This window comes from Pinus tabuliformis, chromosome 7 (assembly GCF_031772625.1).
Source record: "Pinus tabuliformis cultivar Carrire ecotype Pingquan chromosome 7, CPIR1, whole genome shotgun sequence".
Classification (NCBI taxonomy): domain Eukaryota; kingdom Viridiplantae; phylum Streptophyta; class Pinopsida; order Pinales; family Pinaceae; genus Pinus; species Pinus tabuliformis.
The window spans coordinates 584,912,326-584,938,577 of NC_142293.1; the positions used below are offsets into that span (position 1 = coordinate 584,912,326).

General features: G+C 34.7%; 2 pseudogenes; both read right to left on the bottom strand.

The window, feature by feature from the left end:
• Positions 1-417: 417 nt before the first annotated feature.
• On the bottom strand, positions 418-3,402 carry LOC149248790 (uncharacterized; annotated as a pseudogene).
• A 2,198-nt stretch (positions 3,403-5,600) lies between these two features.
• Positions 5,601-23,231, bottom strand: LOC149248791 (short-chain dehydrogenase TIC 32, chloroplastic-like; annotated as a pseudogene).
• Positions 23,232-26,252: the final 3,021 nt, after the last annotated feature.

Consider the following 26,252-nt stretch of genomic DNA (forward strand, 5'->3'; position numbering starts at 1 on the left):
TCCAAAGTTGCAGACTTCAACTAGGAATTAGTTGGTGCCCGCCTCTTCAAGCTTTGTCTCTAAATTTAACATTACATATGGATTCAAAGAAGGGGGTCTCTAAATCCATCTACGGTGTTAAACTTAATTTAAATACAAAAGTGTATTGATGCAGGTCTACCCTGCAAACCCAGAATCTTTACTCTTCTCATGCATATAAAAACGCATTCCCAAATTCAACATCCCACCCATGACTCGAAGTCTGGCAACCTCATCATTGTTATATGTGGAAGCTTCTTTTTAAATCCCTCATTATGGTTATAAACCCATTGCACAGCAAAATCATGTATCAAACTCTCAATCCGATCAACATTCACATATGGCTGGATTCTAAAATCAAAGTTCAATAAAAAAAGAATGTGCCCAAGCTTTAAAAGCTCAACCTGGCAAATTCATACCCCACACATCGACCTTTGGCTTCTCGTCATCTCCATTTGACGCTCTCTGGCTCTGCACCGAAACAGAGTTCTGCAAACTCACCACAGAATCACTCAGTAGCTGAGACCTTCACTGTTCAACGCCTTCGATTTGACAATCAAATTGGGTTTTTAAAACCACTCTGTCCTTTGTTTGTAGACTTGTGCTCTACGCATAAATCTATATTAAATACTACTGGTTATAACAACAAACTACCAAAACTCCTTAACGACCAATCCAACAAACGATCGGCTATACATATTCATTTATCACAGCAAAGAACCAAACCCCATATCAATCGACGCAGCAAACAATGAATGGATATCACAAGCGCATCGATTTCTTTTTGCCAAAACGATACTGTTCAGTGTTTAACAAAATCAGTTACAGATTTTTTTTAACAAGTGCTATTCTCAGATACACCGCCAAACGAATGTATAACCATGGAATATACTCACACCAATCAACAATTCCACGCAAGGAAAAAAAAACACTTACACTTTACAGATGAGACATATACTGTTAAGAACCGATTTACTCAGAGGTTACTCCTGTGTACATTCCAAAACTAACTCCATGTGCAGAATCTCATCACAAAGGTTATTAAAACCAAACATATTCATACAAAATCGAATTCAACAATGTGCATATGGCTCAAAAGTCAAATTCTTCAGAGATAAAAACAACAATTACAAAGAGCCTCTTGTTCATGGCCAGATATTCAAAATCCATGGCCCTTTCAGCTGTTCATAGATTTACAGGAAAACCCCTGTCTCCTCCCTCCCCCCTCCGTTCTATTCTACCAAAAGGGAGTTATACATCAGTCACACCTAACTACTTTCCACACAAGAAAGAATTAGTTATTCAGTTATAGCTCAACATTTAACTAAACTAGACCACTTTTAATTACCTACCCTTATTGAAATTAACACAATTTAACAACTAAGTCTTCCTCAAGTCTTGCATTTAGCCACAACATGTGACCACCCCGTCACATTGCTGGCCCAAGTCTAGATGCTCCTGCATCAAACTCTCACGCTTGAAAACATTCATGATCTCTTGATCACGTGCTTTCAAGAAGGAATGAAGAAAAATTCCTCCTGGATCCCAGACTTTGTCCTGGAGTTGTCCATATGCTCTGCTCCTCTGTTTAGGCAGCATGTCAGCTGCTTCCTGCTTCATCTTCCTTCTCTGGTCACCATCAAAGTTTCAAACCTCTTGAATCTTGTCAGCTTTAGAATCTACAGCTTCTGCCTCTGCAAGCAAATTTCATGCTTCCTCGATATCTTCAACCTCAAGTGTTGCAGACCATTCCTCCCTGGCAGAGGCAGAAACTAATCTAAGTCTCTCACATATTGCCATTGCTGCATCTCTTTCCTTTGAAATAATGAGATTTTCAGCCTCCTGCAATGCAGTAACTTTTCCTTTTATTTCTTCCTCCAGCTTCTGCAAATCTGACAAAGCCCTCTCCATTTTATGGCTGACATCATCCTTCTCCAAGCTCAATGCCTTTGCCTCAGCAGCAACCTGGCCAGCTTTCTTGAAATTTCTTGTTGCAGGAGCCACTTTCTTTTCGGCTTCTAGTTCTGGAACCTTTTTATCAATGAACAACAGTTTTTGTTTCATGGAAGTGATCTCTTGATTGAGGTTAGCTTTGGCAGATGAAAGCTCTTGAAGAGATGACCTTGCAGCTGCAACCTGCTGTCTCAACCCTTGGACTTCTTGTGAAATTTTTTCCTCCTTCTCAGCCAGTTTCACCTTATTTTCTCTTGATTGCAAAAAGGATGAAACTATCAATTTCCTCAAATCCACCAACTCTTGAAGTACCCTTGCCTCATCCCCAGCATTATCAGCCAACCGAACGAGGTTTACCATCTTTTGGTCCACTGAGGTAAGCAACTGATCGACTTCCATTTTCTTCATGGAAAGAATTTCAGAGCTAGTCTGCAGTTGGTCTAGTACACACTGTAGTTCTTCAGACTTTTCTTTTGTTCCTATAAGAATTTGCATATCACTTTCTGATATCTCTTCTTCCTTAGCTTTAACCAAGGCGAGAAAATGTTGTAGCTCTTGCATCAATGTTTCTCGAGTATTAAAAATGATTTTTTCCTCTTCCATGTCCTCCCTAACAGAATCATTAATTGATTCTCTGAGTTTTGCATCTGCATCTTCAATTATCTTCAATTCAATATCAGTTTCCAATTTCTTCAGCTCCAAAGCTTCTTTCTCTAGTTGCCACTTTTCCATTTCGTTGGCAGCAGTGTTTTCTGCCTCTTTAATGAGAGTATCTGCAGTTTCTATAACCTCCTCAAAGATGTTAAAAAGGTCATAATGCTGACCATGGATGTCATCACAAATAGTGAATTTCTTTCCATTCAGAGAAATTGCCTCCAGTAAATCCTTTGCTTGCAATACCATTTGAAATGCACACCTTCTGCGTATGTTTTCCAGATTCTTGAAGTCTTCCATCACCTTCTTTATAAATTCCAATGTTTTATTTCCTCCTTCTATTCCATGTTGTAGCTCCACCTTTATTGAATGAAAATCAATGGGTTCAACAACCGAATGATTCACCAGATCATTCACTGAGATGGCCTCAATAAATCTAATTTTTTTGACTGTTGTTTCGGTCTCTTCAAGCCTTTGGGTGGCATCAGGACCATTTAGACAAATTCTTTTAACTTGCTGAAAATCTTTTAATACTTGACTGTTCACCTTTCCTGATGCTACCAGCCTTTGCCTCCTGATCTGCTGCAACCTCAATTTCTTTATGTTCTCAGTCTCTGTTTCCAGTCGATCTTCTTGCTGGTCATCTTCATTAATTCTCCCTTCCTGCTCTAGCTGGTTGCTACTGTCCAGCTGCTTCTTCCTTTGTCTCACACATCTACACTGTGTGTCTCCTTTCAACAGAGTTTCAACTTGCTGTTCTGGACTTTTTTCTTTCATCAACACTTCAGCGTGTTGATTTCACTCCAAAGAGTTTCCAAGTTTTCCCTCTGCATCATCTATTCTAATAATGCTTCCTTGGCCTCCCGAAGTATCATGGACTATATTGACATCATTCCCACCAGCTCCTACAGAAGTAAATTCATATTTTCCATTCTGCATATCAACATCATTATTCACTTCTTTGATGGAATTAATAATTACATTTTCAACTCCATGTTTTGAATCCTCACCAATGCTATTAGTCTGTGTAGACATACTGATATCATGTTCTGATGACCCTACAGAACTAACATTTATGCCCTGCTTATCAGTCTTATGTTTTCTTTTTACATTTCTGTTATTTTTCTTCTTGCAGACTACAGAAGCACCATCATTACCACTGGCAGCAATTGGAATGCTTAATGGCATACTTGTTTTAAACATAGAACTACCTGACATGTGGAGCCCACCATTTTCAGTAACCAACTCCACAACATTTCCACTGCTTGGCGCTACAAGCTACCCAGTCTTCTTCAGTGTTGATGGCTGAAAGCTCAAAGATTTTTCATTTGCAACATATTGCTGCTTTGTCTTTGGACGAATGTGAGTTTGCTTTGGAAATCTAGACTGATGGTGTTGATCCACATTCCTAGAGAAATCTGACTCTGGCATAGGTACAACTGTTAGCAAAGTTTCGGTTCTCCGAGTCAAAGTACTGGGTGAAACTTTCATATCTTGCATTATAATCACAGGAGCTTCATTCAGAGCAGTAGTGTCAGAAATTCCTCTCCCTTTCACATGGCCCTTCTATTCATTCGCCTTCATATGATGATTTAGGTCTTCCTTGCTCACATTGTTCGTCCTTAGAAAACTTTCTTGTTTTCCTTGTTCATATTTCGCAACATTGATAGGGATATCACAAACATCATTCTTTCCAAAGTTCCTTTCATCTGCAGCCACATCTGAAACTTGAATGGCATCACTATTGGAATGGGTGTCCCGCTCTTTAAGAAGACCATTTTTCTCCCTGAGATTTGGTCGACTTCTTTCATATCCATTGGTAATACAGTTACCATCGGCAAAGCTACCACCAAGAATATTTTCTATATTTCCAGGAGCAATATGTAATAATTCTGAATTTTTATTTTGACTGACAATGACCTGCTCTTGCTGCATAGCTTTAGATGCTACTGGCCCACTAGATATGGTTTCACCTCTAGGATTTCCCCCCTCCTGAAATGTTGCAGCCCTTTTGTTCAACTCTTCCAATTTTGCAATAGCTTTTGCCTTCTGCTCTTTTATTCTCTCTGCCTCTTCTTTTTGAGCTCCTCTCTCTGCTGCAACAGCTTCAAGTACAAATGCATCGCTGCTTTATTCTTCCGAGTACTTATCTCCTAAAATATTCTTCCCCATTACTTGTGACAGCTTCACAAGATTGCGCATCCTCCTCAGTAAATACTATAGTCACATCACAATTGTCAGCTACAAAAATACAAGGTTTTACATTATCCAACCATTCTAGATTTACCCAATAGTTCAAGAAATCATCAATTATCTCCTCTTCTGTTTCACCAATGGAAACCTCCACCTTCAACTCAGCTGCTCTGAGTTTTTCATGTCTCAATTGTATACTCATCATCTGCTCGAGCTTCCTCAGCTCTTCTCTTAACTGCATGTTTATCTGTTGATCTCTTTTTTGTTGTAGCCTCTGCCACTTCACTCTCTTCCTCATGGTCCAACCATGTCTCTGGTCTTTCATATTCTCCTGTAACAACTCCATCAATAACCCAAGTTGCACTGCTATCTCAGCTTTCTCTTTCTCATACTCTTCATCAGTCAACTGCTTCAATATGCCATTTGCCTTGGCATCTTCCTTCTCCCTCTTTCTGTTGTGGCCTCTTTCTAAACCTCTGCTCTCTCCTTTATGACTTTCAGTAGTCATCTTCCTCGCCATGAGTTTCTTACCCATGAGTTGCACCAAGCCTCTACAATAGCAAACTCTCCTACTGCCACTTACATCACCAATCTTTCCCTCCGGATCTGGTCTTTTGGTAATCACCCGGTCCTCTACTAGAACCTTTTGAGCATTTCTCCACTACTCCTTCAGGCTTCACTCATCTGCAACTTTCAAGAACACATTTGTCCTTTTCATTCAACCTCTGTTGAATCTTTAGGTTCTGCCACATTCACCTAGAATCCCTTGCTAAACCCCTTCATCACTGCACTTCAGCGGTGATCTGCTTCCTCCCGCTGAGACTTTCTTCAATCTGCTTGCAACCTGAATTCTGCAAACAACTTTCAAACCAGAGTCAAATATCATCTGGCAACTCACCTTCAAGATCCTGTTGATCTTGCTTCACCTCCTCAACCGCACTTGCATATCTACGCTACAATCTTCATCAGTTCCAAAATCTGATCTTAACACATGCAATTAATCTAACTAAAAACTTAAATATCCACACAGAGCTATTCTAGCTCTGATACCACTAGATGCAGGTCTACCCTGCAAACCCAAAATCTTTACTCTTCTCATGCATATAAAAACGCATTCCCAAATTCAACATCCCACCCATGACTCGAAGTCTAGCAACCTCATCATTGTTATATGTGGAAGCTTCTTTTTAAATCCCTCATTATGGTTATAAACCCATTGCATAGCAAAATCATGTATCAAACTCTCAATCCGATCAACATTCACATATGGCTGGATTCTAAAATCAAAGTTCAATAAAAAAGAATGTGCCCATGCTTTAAAAGCTCAACCTGGCAAATTCATACCCCACACATCGATCTTTGGCCTCTCGTCATCTCCATTGAACGCTCTCTGGCTCTGCACCGAAACAAAGTTCTGCAAACTCACCATAGAATCGTTCAGTAGCTGAGACCTTCACTGTTCAACGCCTTCGATTTGACAATCAAATTGGATTTTTAAAACCACACTGTCCTTTGTTTGTAGACCTATTCTCTACGCATAAATCTGTATTAAATACTACCGATTATAACAACAAACTACCAAAACTCCTTAACCAATCCAACAAATGATTGATGGCTATACATATTCATTTATCATAGCAAAGAACCAAACCCCATATCAATCGACGCAGCAAACAATCGATGGCTATCACATGCGCATCGATTTCTTTTTGCCAAAACGATTCTGTTCAGCGTTTAACAAAATCGGTTACAGATTTTTTTTTTAACCAGTGCTATTCTCAGATACACCACCAATTTCGAATGTATAACCATGGAATATACTCACACCAATCAACGATTCCACGCAGGGAAAAAAAACACTTACAGTTTACAGATGAGACATATACTGTTAAGAACCGATTTACTCAGAGGTTACTCCTGCATACATTCCAGAACTAACTCCATGTGCAGAATCTCATCACAAAGGTTATTAAAACCAAACATATTCATACAAAATCGAATTCAACAATGTGCATATGGCTCAAAAGTCAAATTCTTCAGAGATAAAAACAACAATTACAAAGAGCCTCTTGTTCATGGCCAGATATTCAAAATCCATGGCCCTTTCAGCTGTTCATAGATTTACAGGAAAACCCTTGTCTCCCCCCTCCCCCCTCTGTTCTATTCTACCAAGAGGGATTTATACATCAGTCACACCTAACTACTTCTTTCCACACAAGAAAGAATTAGTTATTCAGTTATAACTCAACATTTAACTAAACTAGACCACTTTTAATTACCTACCCTTATTGAAATTAACACAATTTAACAACTAAGTCTTCCTCAAGTCTTGCATTTAGCCACAACATGTGACCACCCCGTCACATTGCTGGCCCAAGTCTAGATGCTCCTACATCATGTATCCATAATTTTGACATTGTAGATGGATTACGAGACCCTTTTGTCTCTAAATTTTAACACTACAGATGGATTCAAAGACCCCTGTAGTGAAATGTAACACTTTGGTATCAAAATTGCAATTTTTAATTTGTGGAGTGACATAATTAAGAATTAGTAACATAAATGACTAATTCATATACTTCTTGTACTTGTTATTTGGTCATATTTTTATTCTTGGACTATTATAGTCATTTACATTAATCATTATTAATTTTGCCACTTATTATCTATTCATATATTTTAATCCTGGATTAAATTAGTCATTTAAGTTAGCCACTTTTAGTTTAGTCACTTATTATTTAGTCATATATTTTATCCATAGACTAAATTAGTTGTTTAAGTTAGTCATTTTTAGTTCGGTCACTTAAAATTGCTCAAATTTAGTAGTAATTCACTTGAAATAATTGTGGTGACTAACGTTTTTAGTCACCTAGTCATTAATTTCATCATTTTCTACTAGTGTTATAACAAAGATTATCTCAATATGAAAATCAACCATGGTCAATGATGTTTATTTAAGGGATTATAATATTTATCTTAGGGTTTATATACCTTGGGTTTATCTTATTTCTTTATTAATCTAAGGGTTCAACCGTGGTTGAGCATGGTCGAACGTTGCATTGTGAGAAAGATTGTCTCAATATCAAAATCAACCATGGTTAGTCATGTTTATTTAAGGGTTTATAATCTTTATCTTAGTGTTTATATACCTTGGGTTTATATTATGCCATTGGGTTTAATATTATTCCCTTGGGTTTTTATTATAAGTCCCTTGGGTTTGGGTTTATAATATGAATCATTGTCAGCCATGATCCACCATTGTGATTGTGCTAGTTTTAATAATTTATACCCCTCACCGCTACCTTAAACTATCTTTGTCATCTTCAAATATGGGTGAATCTTATAAAAAATGATATTATTCCCTTGGGTTTTTAGTATAAGTCCCTTGGGTTTGGGTTTATAATATGAATCATAGTCAACCATGATCCACGATTGTGATTGTGCTAGTTTTAATATTTTATCCCTTCATCGCTACCTTAAACTATCTTTGTCATCTTCAAATATGGGTGAGTCTTATAAAGAAAATGTAGGGACTCAAAAGGAAATTTACTATGAGTAATTTACTAAGGGAAATTGTGTCAATTTCATGTAGGGCGAGTTAAAACCTACATAATAGTTTTATTTAAAAAAAAAAGATATTGTTTTATAAGTGTAAAAGTATTTTATTTTAATAATTTATCCCCCTCACCACTGCCTTAAACTATCTTTGTCATCTTCAAATATAGGTGAGTCTTATAAAGAAAATGTGAGGACTTGCTTAAAATACTATGTGAATATCACATGGCTTGTTGAATCAACCTCTGTCCACATTAAAAATGAGATACCAATCAACAAAAAACAAAGAAGTGTCATATATGCCTCATGTTTTCATGCATTTTAAGACAATCATCAAAAAGCCAACTTAAAAGAATGTATAGAAAATACTTAGTGTTAATTACTTAGTGTTGATTAATTATTGTTCGATGTTTTATAATAGGTGGGAGAATGGGTGGTCTTATTTTAACGACATTGATACCTATTATTATTTCCAAATTGAAAGCCACAAGGTTTTGAGATAGTGATTGTTATAGTGGGTAGAGATCCATCATAACAACAAATTAGATAAAAATGAATGAGATGTAGATCTCTAGTGTTGAAATGTGACAATGAATTGTGTAAAATTGAGTAAAATCTTTATTAGTTACTGCTAGTTAGTTTTATACCGAATAGCAGTTATGTAACAGAGGGGAGGCTCTTATAAAACTGATGAATGCTTGAGATAATGTAATCATGGAGAATCATCTTTAATTAATAAAGATCCAATCTCTTGCCCCGTGGATGTTTCTTTGACACATTGTCAAGGTTTTACCACATAAAATATTGTGTTTACTTGTGTGATTCTTTTTTATTTCCATTCAGTTTTAGTTTCGTTTCTTTCTTGCTTAAATTAACTGCTTGAAACAACAAGTGGTATTAGAGCTAGGTGAAGATGGGATGACGTTGAGAAAAAGGGAAATACCTTAGTTCGAAAATCATGGTGCATTGAGCTGCCATTGGAGAGGATCGAGACACTGGAGAAAGCCTTAGTTTGAAGTGCCTGTTGTGAAGCACGGCCACCGATGGAGAGAAGGGGCTGATGCTTGGGAAAACCCTACATAGAGACATTGAAGTCAATATCCTTAAGACTCTATCCATCGTCGTGGATGAAGGGGAAGAACTGCAAGTCAAGGGGCTAAGAGAAAACTAATACCATCGCCGCCATTGTCCATTGTTCAAGCAACGATCTCAGCCATGTCTCTGTCGTGGAAGGCCTTGTCGCTGGATAAAGTGAGCCTCAGTTTACAACCAAGGCACCACAAAACTTGTATAGAAGTTGTGAAAACTTTATGAGCCACGGTTTGAGGGAGAAGCTGACAGAGCCATGTCAAGTTGTCATCAGTGGAAGAAAATAAGTCGATAGAGCCATCGAATGTTCATAGAAATAAGCCCGATGCTAACCTAGTTCAGGTAGTTATCTTGAGTACATTTAAATTTCATATTTCAGAATTGTTAAAAGAGAAGAAATTGGTTTCTTGTTGAATAGATAAATAGTTTAGTTTTTTGGGATTTGATAAGCGGATTTAAAGAGCTCAAATTTTTCAATAAAAAGAAATCTAGTAAAATAGAAAAGGGAAATTCTCTTTAGTTTTTTAAATGGAAACTCTTTCTGAAATTCTGAATTAAAAACAATACAGAAGAAATTGGAAGTTTATTTTGAAATTCTGAATTGAAATATTGGAATAGGACTTAATTCTAGAAAGTTTAAAGAAGAAAACCAGAATTAAGGTTTTTTTGTTTTACCTAGAAATCAGAATCTTTTTCTAAAACCGTAGCTAACTAAAAGGGGGGGAAATAAAACCCTAGTTGGAAATTAAGAAAGAAGGGAAATCAGGAAACCATAGTAGGAGGATTTGTAGGAAAGAAATGGAAAAAATGATGAATGCAAAGTTCGAGGTGGAGAAATTCATCGGCAAGAACAACTTTGCTTTATGGAAACGAAAAAGTTATGGATTTGCTCGTGCAACAAGGGTTTCACAAAGCATTAGAAGAAGAAACATGTTGGCATGACATATTTGGACTGGGAAGACTTGGATGCCCGAGCTCTCAATACCATCAGGTTATGAGCGGTGGATGAAGTTCTTTTCAATATAGTTTAAGAAACTTCAGCAGCATGTTTGTGGGGAAAACTGGAAACTTTATATATGACCAAATCGTTAACCAACATAATTTATCTAAAAACACAATTGTACAGTCTTCGGATGAAGTAGGGTACAAAAAGTTCAAAATGTCTATATATTTTTAATACACTTATTTTCCATTTGACAGATATGGAAGTTAAATTTTAGGAAGAAGATAAAGCTTTCACCTAGTTGTGTTCCCTACTAGAGTCATGGGACCACTTTGTTACCTCTATCAGTTTGTGCACAACTGAGTCCTTGGAATTTGATTTAGTTGTGGGAGCTCTATTAGCTGAAGAAGTAAGAAATAAGTCCAATGTTGAAACCTCTGCATCAGAAGCCATGGTAACTAGAGGGTGGTCAAAAGAAAGAGGGGATAAAACACGGGGCTCTTCCATGTCTAAATAAAAGGGTAAAAAGTGTAAAGCCAAATGAAGGTACTACAATAAAATTGGACACCTCAAGAAATACTGTTGGAAACAGAAAGAGTCTGAAAGTCCAAAGAAGGAAGCAAATCAAGTTGATTCAGGTATGATAGATGAAGTTTTATTTGTTGAATAATTATGTATGATAGATGAAGTTTTATTTGCTGAATAATTATATATGATAGATGAAACTTTACCTGTACATAATGTCTTTTAGAATTTTGAAAGTTGGTTGTTAGACTCTCGTGCTTCTCATCACATGAGTCTACACAAAAATTGGTTTACTTCATATGAAGTTGTAAATGGTAGTTCTGTGTTTATGGGTAATAATGTATCATGTTAGACTGTTGGGATGGGAAATATCAGGATTAAAATGTATGATAACACATTTAGAACACTAACTGGTCTTAGACATATACCTGAATTGAAGAAAAAATTGATTTATTTGGGAGTCTTGGAGTCAGATGTTTATAAGTTTACAGGTCAAAATGGAGTGCTGAAAGTCTTAAAAGGTGTCCTAGTTGTTATGAAAGTAGAAAAGGTCGGAAATATTTACAGACTTAAAGGAAGTACTCAGGTTAGTGAATTAGCAATTGTGTCAGAGAAAGAAGAAGAAGTTATTTTCCTATGGCATCAGAGATTGGGTAACATGGGCACGAAAGGTCCTCAAGTACCGATGAACCATAAACTACTTCCTGATTTGAAATCCTTGAAATTGGATTTATGTAAACATTGTGTGTATGGAAAACAGTGTAAATAGAGATTTAAAACTGGAAGTCATAATAATAAAGAAATTTTGGACTATATTCATTCTAATATGTGGGTACCATCTCCTGTTGTATCTTATGGCAGTGCTTTATATTTTTTTATGTTTATTGATGATTTCTTCCAAAAATTTTGGGTCTTTATGTTAAAAAAGAAAGCTGATGTATTCAATGTCTTTAAACAATTTAAAGCGATGGTAGAAAAAAAAACAGGCAAATCAATTAAATGTTTAAGAACTGACAATGGTGGTGAATTTAGTTCTCTATAATTTGAATAATATTGTAAGCGTGAAAGAATTGTTAGACATAAAATTGTTGTTTATACTCCTTAGCAAAATGGTGTTGCTGAACGTATGAATCAGACTCTTATGGAAAGATCCAAAAGCATGATCAACAATGCTGACCTACAAAAGGAGTTGTGGGCAGAAGAAGTATCCACTTCTTGTTATTTAGTTAACAGATCACCTTCATTAGCAATTAATTGTAAAATTCCTGAAGAAGTTTGGCTAGGTCAGTCTTGTGATTATTCACATTTAAGGATATTTGGTTGTGATGCCTATGCTCTTATTCCTAAAAATCTGCGTTCAAAATTAAATCCAAAATCGAAATGTTATGTATTTGTTGGGTACGACTATGCGATGAAAGGATATAGGTTGTGGGATCCTACTTCACAGAAGATAGTCATTAGTAGATATGTAACATTTGATGAATCTTCTCTTTTAAGATCAAATGTTGAAAGAATTGAACAGGAACAGGTATCGCCAAATCAACAAATTTAGTTGGAGGCTAGACCTTTCTTCAAAAGTCAAAAGGAAGTTGAGACTTTTGGAGGAAAATGTGATGAAGATACAAAGGAAACAGTTCAGTAACCAGTCGCTTTAAGAAGGTCTACAAGGGAAAGAAAAACTCCCAAAAGGTATGAAGATTCTACTTCATCTTTTGCTATTATTACTAAAGATGGGTAACCCTCATGTTATCAAGAAGCAATAAATGATACAAATAGAAAAAAACGAAAATGGCTATGGAAGAAGAAATGGATTCCTTAGCCAAGAACAATACCTGGTACCTTGTAGAACTTCCTAAAGGGAAAAGTGTTGTTGGATGGAAATGGGTCTTCAAATTAAAATGGAAATTTGATGGAAGTATAAAAAGGTATAAGGCGAGGCTGGTAGCAAAAGGGTATTCTCAAGTTGAAGGTATTGACTTTCATGAGATTTTTTCACCAATTGTAAAACTTGTTTCTATTCGTACTATGTTGGTGCTAATTGAATTACTTAACCTTGAGTTAGAAAAGTTAGATGTTAAACCAAATTTTCTACATGGTGATTTGGATGAAGAGATATATATGGAACAACCAAAAATTTTTATACAAGTTCGCAACAAAATATTAGTTTACAAGCTTAGGAAATCATTGTATGGCCTAAGGCAATCACTGAGGCAATGGTACAAGAAGTTTGACTCCTTCATGGTGAGCCAGAATTTTATTAGAAGTGAGTATGATCATTACGTATACTTCAAGAGTTTCAGTGGCATATTCATTATCTTAGTTTTGTATGTTCACGGTATGTTTATTGCAAGCAAAAGCATGAAAGAGATCAACATGTTAAAGGCTCAGCTCTCTAAGACATTTGATATGAAAGATCTTGGAGTAGCAAAACATATCTTGGGCATGGAGATATGCCGAGACAGGAAAAATGGTAAGATTTGGTTATCACAACAAAAGTATGTGGAAAGAGTACTTGAAAAGCTCGGTATGAACAATGTGAAACCTGCTAATGTTCCATTAGTTTCCCACTTTAAGCTTTCTCCAGTTTTGAGTCCTAGAACTAATTAACAAGAGAAATATATGTCTCATGTACCATATGCTAATGTTGTAAGCAACTTAATGTATGCGATGGTAACTACAAGACCTGACATTTCACATGCAGTTGGAGTTGATAGCAAGTTCATGCAAATCCAGGTGAAGAACACTGGCAAGAAGTGAAATGGGTGCTTCGGTATTTAAGAGGCACAAGTGATCATTGCATCATCTTTAATGGTAGTGAAGGATCATTTTGTGGATATGTGGATGTTGATTATGCAAGTGATTTGAACAAAGGAGATCTACTACAGGTTATCTATTTACTCTTGTAGGTGGAGCAATTAGTTGGATGTCAAAGCTTCAAGAAAAAGTTGTGTTATCCACTACCGAAGTAGAGTATATAGCTACTTCAGATGCCAGTAAACAAGCAATCTTGTTAAAGGGTCTACTTGATGAGATTGGAAGGATGTAGGAGAGAGTGAATGTATTCTATGTTAGTCAGAGTGTTATTCACTTGGCTACAAATCCAGCTTATCACAGCAATACCAAGCAAATTGATGTAAGGTATCAGTTTCTGATACATGTGATCGATGGCGGAAAAGTAGCTCTCAACAAGGTCCTTAAATGGGAGAACCATGCAGGCATATTCACGAAGTCAGTTACAGTAGAGAAGCTGAAATTGTGTTTAGCTTCTCTTGGCTTGTAGAAGAGATGATGAATGGGCATGGAAAAGGGATTAGGAAAATTGTTGTGCAGGTGGATTTTGTTGAAATGTGACAATGAATTGTGTAAAATTGAGTAAAATCTTTATTAGTTATTTCTAGTTAGTTTTATACTGAAGAGAAGTTATGTAACAAAGGAGAGGCTCTTATAAAACTGATGAATGCCCGAGATAATGTAATCATGGAGAATCATCTTTGATTAATAAAGATCCAATCCCTTACCCCGTGGTTATTTCCTTGACACACTGTTAGGGTTTTACCACGTAAAATATTGTGTTTACTTGTGTGATTCTTTATGGTTTCCATCCAGTTTTAGTTTCATTTCTTTCTTGCTTAAATTAGTTGCTCGAACCAACATCTAGTTTAGGAAAGTTTCTTTGGCATACTTTCAAATAATTTATAGGCACCATATGTGCATATGTTTCACATATTGAGTTTGGTTCATCACCTATCTGCGTGCTCTTCTTTACGAAAACCACTAAGAATTAATTTCTGCACAAATGTCTTTGGCTTGTAAAGATGCAAAAAAAAAAGCTTAGAGCCGAGTGATTTACGAATTAGGGTGAAATTGTTTTTTGAAGAGGTTAATGCAGTTCCTGAGTTGGATTGTGGAGAAGTGAAGATTTCAATAGTTGTTAGGATCACGAAGCACCAAGAGAGGTGGCAATGTCTACAAACTATTGCTAGGATCCCACTGGTAACCACGACAAATTTACCTAGAGCTTTTATGCCATTAGGTAACATATTCAAGTAGTCCATTCTGCAACATGATGACTCCATGTGCCACTACACTACTTGTATGCATCTATCGAAACATGTAAGCCTAACCAACATGTCTTAAAACTTCCTCGAGGAATACACCTTCTTTGGAGCAAAACCCTTAGGGTGTTCACACACCACTGATCTAATCATGCACATCATTGACCTAATCATACACACCACTGCAAATCTCATCAAACTCTAGTTCCCTCACTATCCTAAAAAACCATCATTTTCATATCTATATAATTTCTCTCTGGCTACATCTATAACATTGTCGATACATATCTTAACCTAACCTTTTAACATTATTTTCACTCACCATATCCATTCAATCTCTCATTAACACAACTTGCACCCTTTTGATGGGTTTCATCCCATTTTGCCACAACTCTAGAATTCACGAGGTTGTGATACTAGTTGTAGGATAATGAAACACAGAAAAGTGGTGATGTCTAAACACACCATTGTTGGGGTGCCACTAGTCACTAGGACAGATTTACCTCAATGCTTTCCACATTTAAATAGGCTACATTATAGATGAATACCATGGGAAAAACCATGGGTTCTCATAAACTTAGAGCTTGAAAATAGTCAGTAACTTGATCAGGTCAAGTTTACTCTCACGACGTTAAAAACCTATGATGAAAATAGGCTGCAACATAGTTGACAAAAAAAATATCAACAAAACATTGTGGAGAAGGGACATGAGGTACAAGGGGACCAATGAGTAGTAGAGGATTAAGAAACAAGTATAAAGAAATTCTAGGGGTCTCCATAGAATCCATTACAAGGGGTGGATATGTCCACTAAGGTAGCTCACAAACTAAGAGTAGGGTCGTAAGAGTGGCCGAACCTGCATGACAACCTTCAATAACTTACCTTTCTCAGGCAAACAATCTTTCCTCACCTCAACGCCAACCTAAGGTGGCTTCAGTAGATGTGCCGACATGACTACTGGGTTCATGCCGAGAATGAAAAGAGGAGGGAATTGAACTCGAGTTGCTACTCAGATTATTGTTGTTTGATTAATATTATTTGATTCTCATTTTGGACATAAAATGGTTCACCTTTTAACTCCATGATATTTTAATGCTTCAACTCTAAATACAAAGCCAAAAGTCGATGTAGTTTGAGGTCATGTTGGATCTCGAAGTGGTGCACGAGAGTCGGATTCCAGTCGAATTGGTTTGGAGGGAAATGAGAGGAGGAATCATAACACATGGTCACGTATGGAAACTAAGATTCATGCACGCCAATTTGGTGCTGGGCCACTCAGATAGACCTATAAATGTAAAAATTTGACAGAGCATCATATTAAACTAGATTATTAGCTCAATTCCCTTCCTTTTGATACTCTTTTCTAGCAGTAATGTTCCCTCTTCATGAAATCTATTTGGAAGTAGTGCTCGGGACATATTATGTTGTTATCATAGCGAGTATCGGACTGTCAAAACAATGCAGATTGCAATTCCATTGATGTTGTGTGAAAAAATTAACAAAGAAAGAAATGTAAAAAGAGGGAAGAGTACAACTTTGTGATGTGAACTTTCCACAGTAGCCAAGCAACATAATGTAGGCCCTAACAATGAATTTATCTAACGAAGTTCTATTTGGATGTTGAGGCCATAATTTTCAAAAGGCTAGAGATGAGGCTGGCACCAAAACCAGGCCAGAGTATTGCCAAAGAGTATGATAAAGACTCAACCTAGAGACTTTGACAAAAGCCAGAGTTTGACTCATAGCCACAGCCAGAGGTACAAGATCTGGTAATATAGCAATCATCTTGTTAACTTTTTGTTTCAAATCCTTGATTGTTTCAATTGTGTTAATTCACTAGTTGTTTTTTTGTTATCTTATTGTTTGTTATCCATTACAGTGAAGTACCCAACAAGACTAACCCAGAATTCATGGCCAGGTCCTATTTATACTACATCCCTTTCAAGATATGTTTTGCACACTTTTCTTTTCATTATTATTTATATGAACGAGTACATATTTACAAAGCTCAAGTCCTAATTTTACCTGAGTGAAGATAGGTTAACGAATAGAATTTGGGAGAGATTGTAGTCGGTTGTATGAACGTTCATGCAGGTTGATGGTGAGACCCAAATTTCTTTCACTCGCTGATTTCATTGGGTTTATCAAAAGTTTATGAAAATTAAGAAACAAAATAGAATAAGCAGCATATAGTAGCATATCATTCTATCTTTGTAACATTTTTTCTTTAGCTGTTCTTTTTTGTTATCCTGTTGTGTTGTTTATTGTCCCTTACTGCGCAAAGAAAGGCCCGCCCCCTGTAGATTTATTATAAATAGTAAGGAGATTTTGGCTTTGGATAGAGCTACAAAGAGCGAGAGAGGAGATGCCATGAGAGACTCATAGAGCCAAAGGTAAAGATAGGTGTCCAAGCGTTCAAACTGAACTAGTTTCATTAGAAATAATAGTGATAAGGAGCCGTGCATAATAGTTGAGGCAGTACATCGACTGCAAGGTTGCGGAATTGTCGAATAAAAAGATATTTATTCAGAGTAATAATGAATCTGGAAGAGGTGGCGCATATAATATAGAGTTAAATATTTCTCAAAAAAAAAAAAATATTCATTTACAGTAATAATGAATATGGATGTTTGTGGAAGTTTTATGTTTTTATTTTTTTAAATGGTAAACATAAAACTCCTGAAGCCAAATCCATCTCTCCTCCTACTGTTGTCATTCATTTTGAAAAGAAGTAATAAGATCATATGGTTCATAGAGTTCTTCAAAAATAAATTCTTTTATGTATATTTTTATTTTTGAAGTTAAATATTATATTTTTTTGCGTTAGTTGAAACTAAAGGGTAAATAGATTGCTATGAGTTTTAATATCCTTATAACAAATGTATAAATTTTATTTTTTTCTATATCACATATTTGTAAAATAATTATGATAATATCCATTACTTTTTAAAGGTATCTTCTAATTTTATTTTCTAATAATATATGTATTATAAATTATTTATATTTAAATAAAAGTTATATTTTTCTTCCATTTAATATTACATATTTAGTTTATTATTTTTTTTCATGTTCATACACTGACTTCCAATTGTATTATTTAATAATATATTCATCATAATTATTGACAAATAATAACTTTTAGTCCACCTCACCGATATCATATGTTTATAGGATGTAATTTGTATCGGTCAATTTTTTCATACTTGCTTGTGCTCGTAGTTTAATAAATAATTTAAATTTATTGATAATTTAAAAAGGAATCTATGAAAATATGTATTTTTACCTAAAAACATTTTAAATTAGTTCAAGTATTTCATTTTATTTGTAAAACTTAGATATTAATTAAAAAAATTATTAGCATATATTTTATTTTATTTATGATATTTATATGACTTTTTATTTTTGAAAATTAATTATAAGTTATAAACATTTAAATAAAAGGAATTTAAAACATGATTTATATATATATATATATATATATATATATATATATATATATATATATAGATATATAGATATATAGATATATATATATAACTTATAATAATTAAAAATATAAACATTTATTAAATATAAAAGTTTTGGAAATATTATTATTTATATTTCTCACATAAATCATTAATTATTTTTTTTATATGTTTGTATTGTAAAAAATCCAATAATATGAAAATAAATTTTATTACTCATTCAAGTTTTAAATTTTATTATTAATTCAAGTTTTTTAAATTTTAGTGTTTGAAATTAATTTACAAATAGTCTCATTCATATTTTATTATTTTTACTTTTAATTATTTCATTTGTTCTTTCTTATTATTCTATTTTTTTTTGTTGCATTTCTGCTAACAAATATTTATTAAAATTCACTTCTTCTTTTTTTTCCAATTTTCAAAAGAGATATCGAGGTTTCATATAAAAAAATTCAGGTCCTTTTTTTTTTTATATTTTGTGAAAAATATCTATGGTAATCATTTTACAACTCTTTTGAATAATTTTGAATCTAAGAAAGTGTGCGTGGAGAAAAATACCCAACATACTTGAGTTCTATGAATACTTCGAGGATAGTGGAAAAGGATGGTTATTCGGAGGGGTTCCTTGTTATATAATGTTATGGTAAAGTGATAGTATTTAAATCAATGATAAGAAATATTTTTTTTAAATTTGAAATAAATAGAAAAAATAAAAAATATTTAGAGATATGTGACATTTTGTGAAGTATTTTATAGTTACGATGAGTTGTATACAAAAGGATATATATTTATAAAAGAGAGATATTTTTTTATAAAATATATATATATATATATATATATATAATTAATTTTTCAATCAAACAAAAATTAAATTACTCGTATACAAAACAATAATTTACTAAATAAAAAATTTTATAACTAAATTAAACCATTAAAATTCTTTAGTTTTCTATTCTTTTAACATTGTAACTGCAATTTAAACAACAAAAAAATACAATTAAAATATTTTATACATACTATTGTAATAAGCAGAAAATCTAATAACAAATATCACATAACTGATGTATTTCTCTAAAATGAACATAATTTTTACGGACAATAATTTTTACGGACAATTTGATACAGATTCAAGAGGGAATGCTTTCAAAATCGTGGCAGAAAGCCTATTGAGAGACCTTTTCATAGTTTATATGATGAAGAATTGAAATGGAATAAAAATAGTTAACCAGAGTATTCTAGACGACAGACCTAAAAGAAAAAAATGAATGAATACATAATAATTTTATATATCAATATGCTGCCATTATTATATGTAGGGTGGTTTTAAGACAATATTTGAGTCAATTACCTTAATTTAAGACAAAAAGAAACTTGTGTATTGTTTTAAATATTGTCTTTAAGCAGGTGCCTCAAAAAATTTAATCTATTGAATTGAGACTTCTGTGATCCATATCAATTTGTTGAGGAATCTTCGGCGAAAATCACGTAGAAAAACTTTTGTCGACGCGTTTCTAACCAGCCAGTGTGGTTCATCGTGTACGATGAACCACACTGGCTGGTTCGAAACGCGTCGACAAAAGTTTTTCTATGTGATTTTCGCCGAAGATTCCTCAACAAAATTTAATCTCTCAAAATTATTGTCTTAAAAATTTGTCTCTATAAAGACAATATAGAACATATATTATTCTTGTCTCTATAAAGATAGAGACATTAGTGCCTCTTAAGAGACAGTTTCATTTGTCTCTATAGAGACACTTTCATTTTTGTCTATAGAGAGACTTTCATTTTTGTCTCTTTAGAGACAATTACATTTTTTTCTTTTTAGAGACAATAAATGAGATTAAAAACATATTGTCTCTATAGAGACTATATTGCCATAATTCAAACAAACAATATAAAAAAATATTTTAAAAAATATAAATAAAACCATTTTAAATGTTCTTTTAAGATGGTCTCAACATTCAAAGTTCCCAAATAGTGATTTTAATTACCTTAAATCTCTGTTGTTTATGGATAAAATAAATAAATAAATCCATTATTTTTAAAGCTAACAGCAAAGTCATTTTAAATCTAAATGAAAAACAATTATGGAAAGCAACATTGAAAATAATAAGGCAACACACTTATATTTGTTGAAAATACATTCATGTCATTTGAACATGCAGGATCTTCACTTGGAACTTCATTTTAAGACATATTATGAGGCAAAGGAAAAATGTTCTAGATTTCTCCATCCTACATGAGGATTTACTCTCTAACATATAAATTCAAAGCTTCAATCACATTAAATGGTGGAAATTAAATTCATATCTAGTTGTTAAACCACAATTTCAAAACCCCACAATTTCAAAACCCTTGTATAATTGGAATTGACTTCCTTGATAACAAAGAATTATAATAATGTATATGCATTTGAATCTACAATTGATTGGCAACTCTGTCTTCATGAAGGTTTTACAAAAGATGGAAAATTGACACAGGTTGTCAAAACATGATATAGGTCAATTCTCAATCTATTAGTGACCTACAAAGTTATCTTCTCCACTACTAGCTTTCACAATTGGAGTTGGCTCCATCCCCTCTTTGCAATTCAAGTTGGCTCCATCACTTGTTTGTAGCCTGAGAATTGCTGCAATTGGTATCCAAATTGGTAGTGATCTACTTCCTGAGGAAGCTTCATATCCAACGAATCTAATTCAGGTAATGAACTATTATGATCATCTTCATAGCAAGTTGAAGTTGCATAGAAGTATTTATCACTAGCTCTTTTCACTGCAGTTAATCGTTTCTTGGAGGCCCATCAAACCACCCATCCTTCTTCCTACTAAGAATAAAATAATAAATTCTTGTAAGGGAAGTTTTATACCATTGTTCAACCATTTCCAAGAGACTTACAAATGCAATAATAGAGTCATTTTACTTTTTTTATAATAAAAACTACTACCATCTTTATAATAATTAATAATTGAAATAAAATTAAAATTCTGCAAACTTATTAAACTCTCACTATAAAACTGACTCAAAACAAAATCAATCTGTTCTTTAATATAAAGATAATTTTTAATGATGATACCATCTATATTTTTGGTTGGTGTCACTGTTGTTTTCTATTCAAAGCCCAAAAATGTCATGAATACCAGTAAAAAGGTAAATTTCAAACCCTGAATCAAGTTCTTATAGGCCAGTAAACCAGAGAATGGATATTCTGATTGTGCAATTGAAATTGGAAAAAGGTGATGCAGACATGTCTCATGCTAAAGAGGAATTAATCTTAGAACTGAAAGAACATGGCTTATGAAACTTAGGTGGGCTTATAAAAAGTTCTCTCCCATCATTTTCCTCCACACGTCTTTGTAGCTCGCTCCCGTATTGGAATAAAATAAATAAATGTGATTTTTAATAGAGACAATTGAAATTTAATGTGTTGCGCGGGCTAGCTTCCAAGAAGAAAATACAAAAAGTAATAAAGCAAGATAAACATATTATGGTTACCAGTGAGAAGTCTGTCGTTGTCTCTACTGATTCCGGTCCTTGCCTGGATGGATAGAATTTGCTGTCACATTGGCCTTCATTTTCTGCATTCTAGAAGGAAACTTGTGTTAAATGTTTATTCCTCGGTAAAAAAATTGTTAATTTGACTGGTTAAGGTTACCTCGAGTCTCAAGGCAAGCTCTTTTGTGTGTAGAATATTTGCCAGATTAGATTGAGCATATGCGCGCGTGGCGTCGTAACTGTAAATCTTACAGAATTAGTATTAAATTATTTTAACCGTAGCTGAACACACAGTCGAAATAGGGAACTTATAAAAGGTAGTAGAAAGAAACCTCTTGGGATCGTTTAACGGGTTAAACTGGATTCTTTCTTTGCCGGCCACCCAGCTGTGAATACCAGAAGAAACATTTACAATCCTTCCTTGAACCCCTGTTTCGTTAGATGTTTCGATCATTTTATCGAGCAACAGCCTGGTTAGAAGAAAGTTGCCTAAAAATAAGCACATCCAGTCAGAGCAGCGTAGTCTCTTGAACTTACAGAAAATAGTAACTAAGTATTGCCATAAGGTTCAAGAGATCTCACAACCGTAATATTTAGTGCATACCAAGATGATTAGTTGCCAAAGTCATCTCAAAGCCATCCTGAGAAACCTGGAATTCATGACAAAACTTTCCAGCGTTGTTTCTGCAAGATGCACAACTGCGTTGGTCACTACATGTCTTGAAGTTTCCTAATTGCTTTGTTCCGTTCCTGTGATATCTACCTATTGAATAATTGAAAGAATTTTTCGCTTGAATTTGAACATATACTCACATAAGAACATTGAGTGGTAAGCCGCAGGATATAAAGTTTGTGGCAAATCTTTTTATTGATGCAAAGGAGCTGAGATCCAGCTCCATCACGATGATTTCTGCTGTCGGTATCTCTTCCTGAATACGAGATTTCACATCTTCCCTGGTCTTCATATTCCATGCAGGAATTATCAATCGTGCCCCCCGCTTAGCCAGCACTCTTGCTGTCTCTGCCCCAGTAACAGAGATGGCGCTTGTACATCAAACAGGTTTACATTAAGATTGCTTGCAATCTAAAGCTAGTCAAATGAAGCAGACAATGCAACTTATTATTTTAGAACATAAAGAAAGGTATGAACGGAAACATAACATTACCAGTTATTATTGCAGTTAAACATTGAAGGTTGCAAGCAGAGGTGACATCTTCAGTGGTAGATTTAGAGCCAAATCCACTAGGCCCTGCTGCGCCGATCAGGTACTTTATTGCATCTAGCATCTTTCACGATCATAAAATTCTTATTATTTTCCCACAAACACTTCACACTGTTAACTCTAGATGCAGCCTGAGACTTGCCTATGGATTTACTCACAAGGGCTGTAATTTAAAGGCACAACAGAATCTAAATGATTAAACTATATATCGATGTCAAATCTACTTTGCAGGCCTCCAAAAATGGTCCAGTCTTCTAACACCTTAAATCTCTATTCCCTTTTGTTCGTGTCTACAGTCGTAAGACTTACAATAGCGTTTTTGTTTGCCTTTAACCATGTCATGGATGAGACAGAATTTGGTTGTGTCTGTAAATTTGTATTAGGGGTTTGTGATTTCCGTTAGGATATGTGAAATCAGTCTCTACCCTCATGCATGAACCGAATGGAAAAACAGGGATTTACCGACCCTGCATTTGTCTATTTATGTCAAGGCAATGGCAAATGGTCACTTCTGTCGGCCCTGTTCATTTTTAAGTCAATCGCAACATATGAGTTTATGAAACTTCATCGGAATGTGAACCCAACGTTGATAAAATGATGATTGATGCTTCAAAATGGTCATGAATAGTAATAAAAATTGAGGACCATGTGCGTTTCTCTTTGAGAAAATGTAATTGAGACGTTTCAAAAGTCGAATTACTCATTCCTCCATCTAGGTTGGTAAGACAAACTTTGGCATATTATTTGCTTGACATTCACGCTCTGAAGTTGTTTTACTATGCACAATTATGCCCAGAAGAGCGATGCCTCCCAGGGACGGATCCAACCACCTCACGCACCTTCTATTCTCATGGAATCTCGACCAATACCCATATAACTGCTATTTTCTTCAATGCTTAATAGTTTATACAAGGTTTTCTATTTCATGTGTTAAAAAAATAACGGGTTATTCAGTGTGACCCATTAATAGGAAGAAACCATGTGTAGAAAAAGAGCACAACAATAGACTAGCAAACCAGAGAATGAATATTATGATTGTACAATTGAAATTGGGCAAAGGTGATGCAGACATGTCTCATGCTAAAGAGGAATCAATCTTAGAACTGAAGGAAGCTGAACTGATTACTAGGATTAGTCAAAGAGCTGAAGGACGATTATTGAATGTTGTCAAGGAAGAGGAAGAAAGATATGCTGGAATTGATGAACAACATAGTGATGTATCTGAGAGGAATCAAGTAGAAAGTGAGTTACTGGAAGAATTTGAGTATGAGAAAGGGATTGCAGTCATTGATAGGAAAGTGTCTCAAGTTTTGGCTGAGAAAAAAGCAGATACTAACTTACCAACTTATGTTATGTTTGCTGGTATGCAGAGAAGTGTGAGTGAATATGTTACTGCAGTCAGGGAATTGGAAGACAATTTACTTTTTGAAAGTAAATTTGAAGGTAAGAAACATCAATTAGATATTGCAGAGGGAGATATCTTCAAGGATATTCAGGAAGTATGGGTGGCAGCAATATCTGGAGCAGCATTTGGAGAAATTTTAAGAGCAAAAGCAGAAATTGAAGCAAGGAAAGCTGAAGAAAACAATCAGCAGTCTAGACATGAATGGATAAACTGCAGCAGAGTACAGTGGCATGGTGAAGAGAATAAAAGCTATTTGCAGCAATAGACTGAATTACAAGAAACCATATATGAACTATGGAACCTAATGCAGATACCTAAGGAGAGCTACAACAGAATGAAGAAGGTAATCCACTGTGAAGATGATTGGAAAGTGAAGAACAGAGAAGGTAGAGATAGTGGAGCATTACAACACAAAGTGTGGAAGCCTGAAAGGTTGCATATGAAGAATGATGAAGACAATTCAGATTATGGACATCAACAAACTACAATATGGGATCCTGGAGGGTTCAAGTGTCAAAGCATATGAACAGGAGGTCATATTTTCTTTTTCCTGGGGAGTTTGATGCGGGGGAATCCTAGACTTCTAAGCAATACAAAGGATGGTCATACCTGAGGTCTCGACAATTATTCCAAGGAGGAGTTTTAATCATGAAAATATTGTAATCATCATAGTTTATTTAGAAGATTCTAAATGTCATAGGTGTTAGTCCAGCATAAGTTGTTTAGTCTAATGATGAAGTGTCAATGTAATCAATGAGTCATAAGGAAAAACCTAGATTGATTGAATGACTCGGAGTAGGTTGAGGAGATTTAGGAGTTAGTTACAAGAATGTAGGACATTGTTTGTTGAGTCATTAGACAGGATGAGGATAAATTCTATTTTGAGAAACAATTATAGATATTTAGGTGTTAGCATTCGATTGACGCTCAAAAGATTTAAATTGTGAGTCATTCAGGATAGAGTTAGGGTTTCTATATTTAGAAAGTTAATTACTAGAAGTTGGAGTATTAGTTTAAGTGACCACAAATTGGTTTTGTCTATAAGTAGAAAATCAAATCAGGAGAAAGGGGGAGGGGGTTCAATAGGAGGCTGGCTAAGCTCTGAGCCAGGCCTAAAAATCATGGAGATAGGCAGTTTATTCTTGTTTGTATAAAAGCTTATTAATGGAAGAAAAGGCAGTTAGTTTATGCCACAAACTATGTAAGTGATTTGTGTTGAATGAGTTTATGTAACATGTTGTTACAATATTTCAATTGCTTAGTTTGTACATGATTTGATAACGAAATTGTGGGTACTTTGAGGCAATTAACTATATTGATTATGCATTGTAATTGGTTTTGGTTCATGCTTGAAAATGAATCCCAATCGCTATAAATAAGGGTGATTATGTGTATATGTGTTTGGACTATGTACACAAGACAGAGTATGAGGGTAATCATATGGTAAAACGTTTTGTGTGAATGCTGGAAAAATTTTGCTTTGGATGAGTAGAGGGTGTGTATTGTTTGTGGGAGAAATAGAAAAAAACCATCGATTTGCTAGAATATTAATATCCATCAATGAACAATGGTTCGACAAAGATGAACACAATATTAGTGAGGATTTTTGTGTAAGGTTTTGGTGAGGAAGAAATCGATTTGGAAAAAATGAATATTCCATTTCTGTGTGTTGATACCATT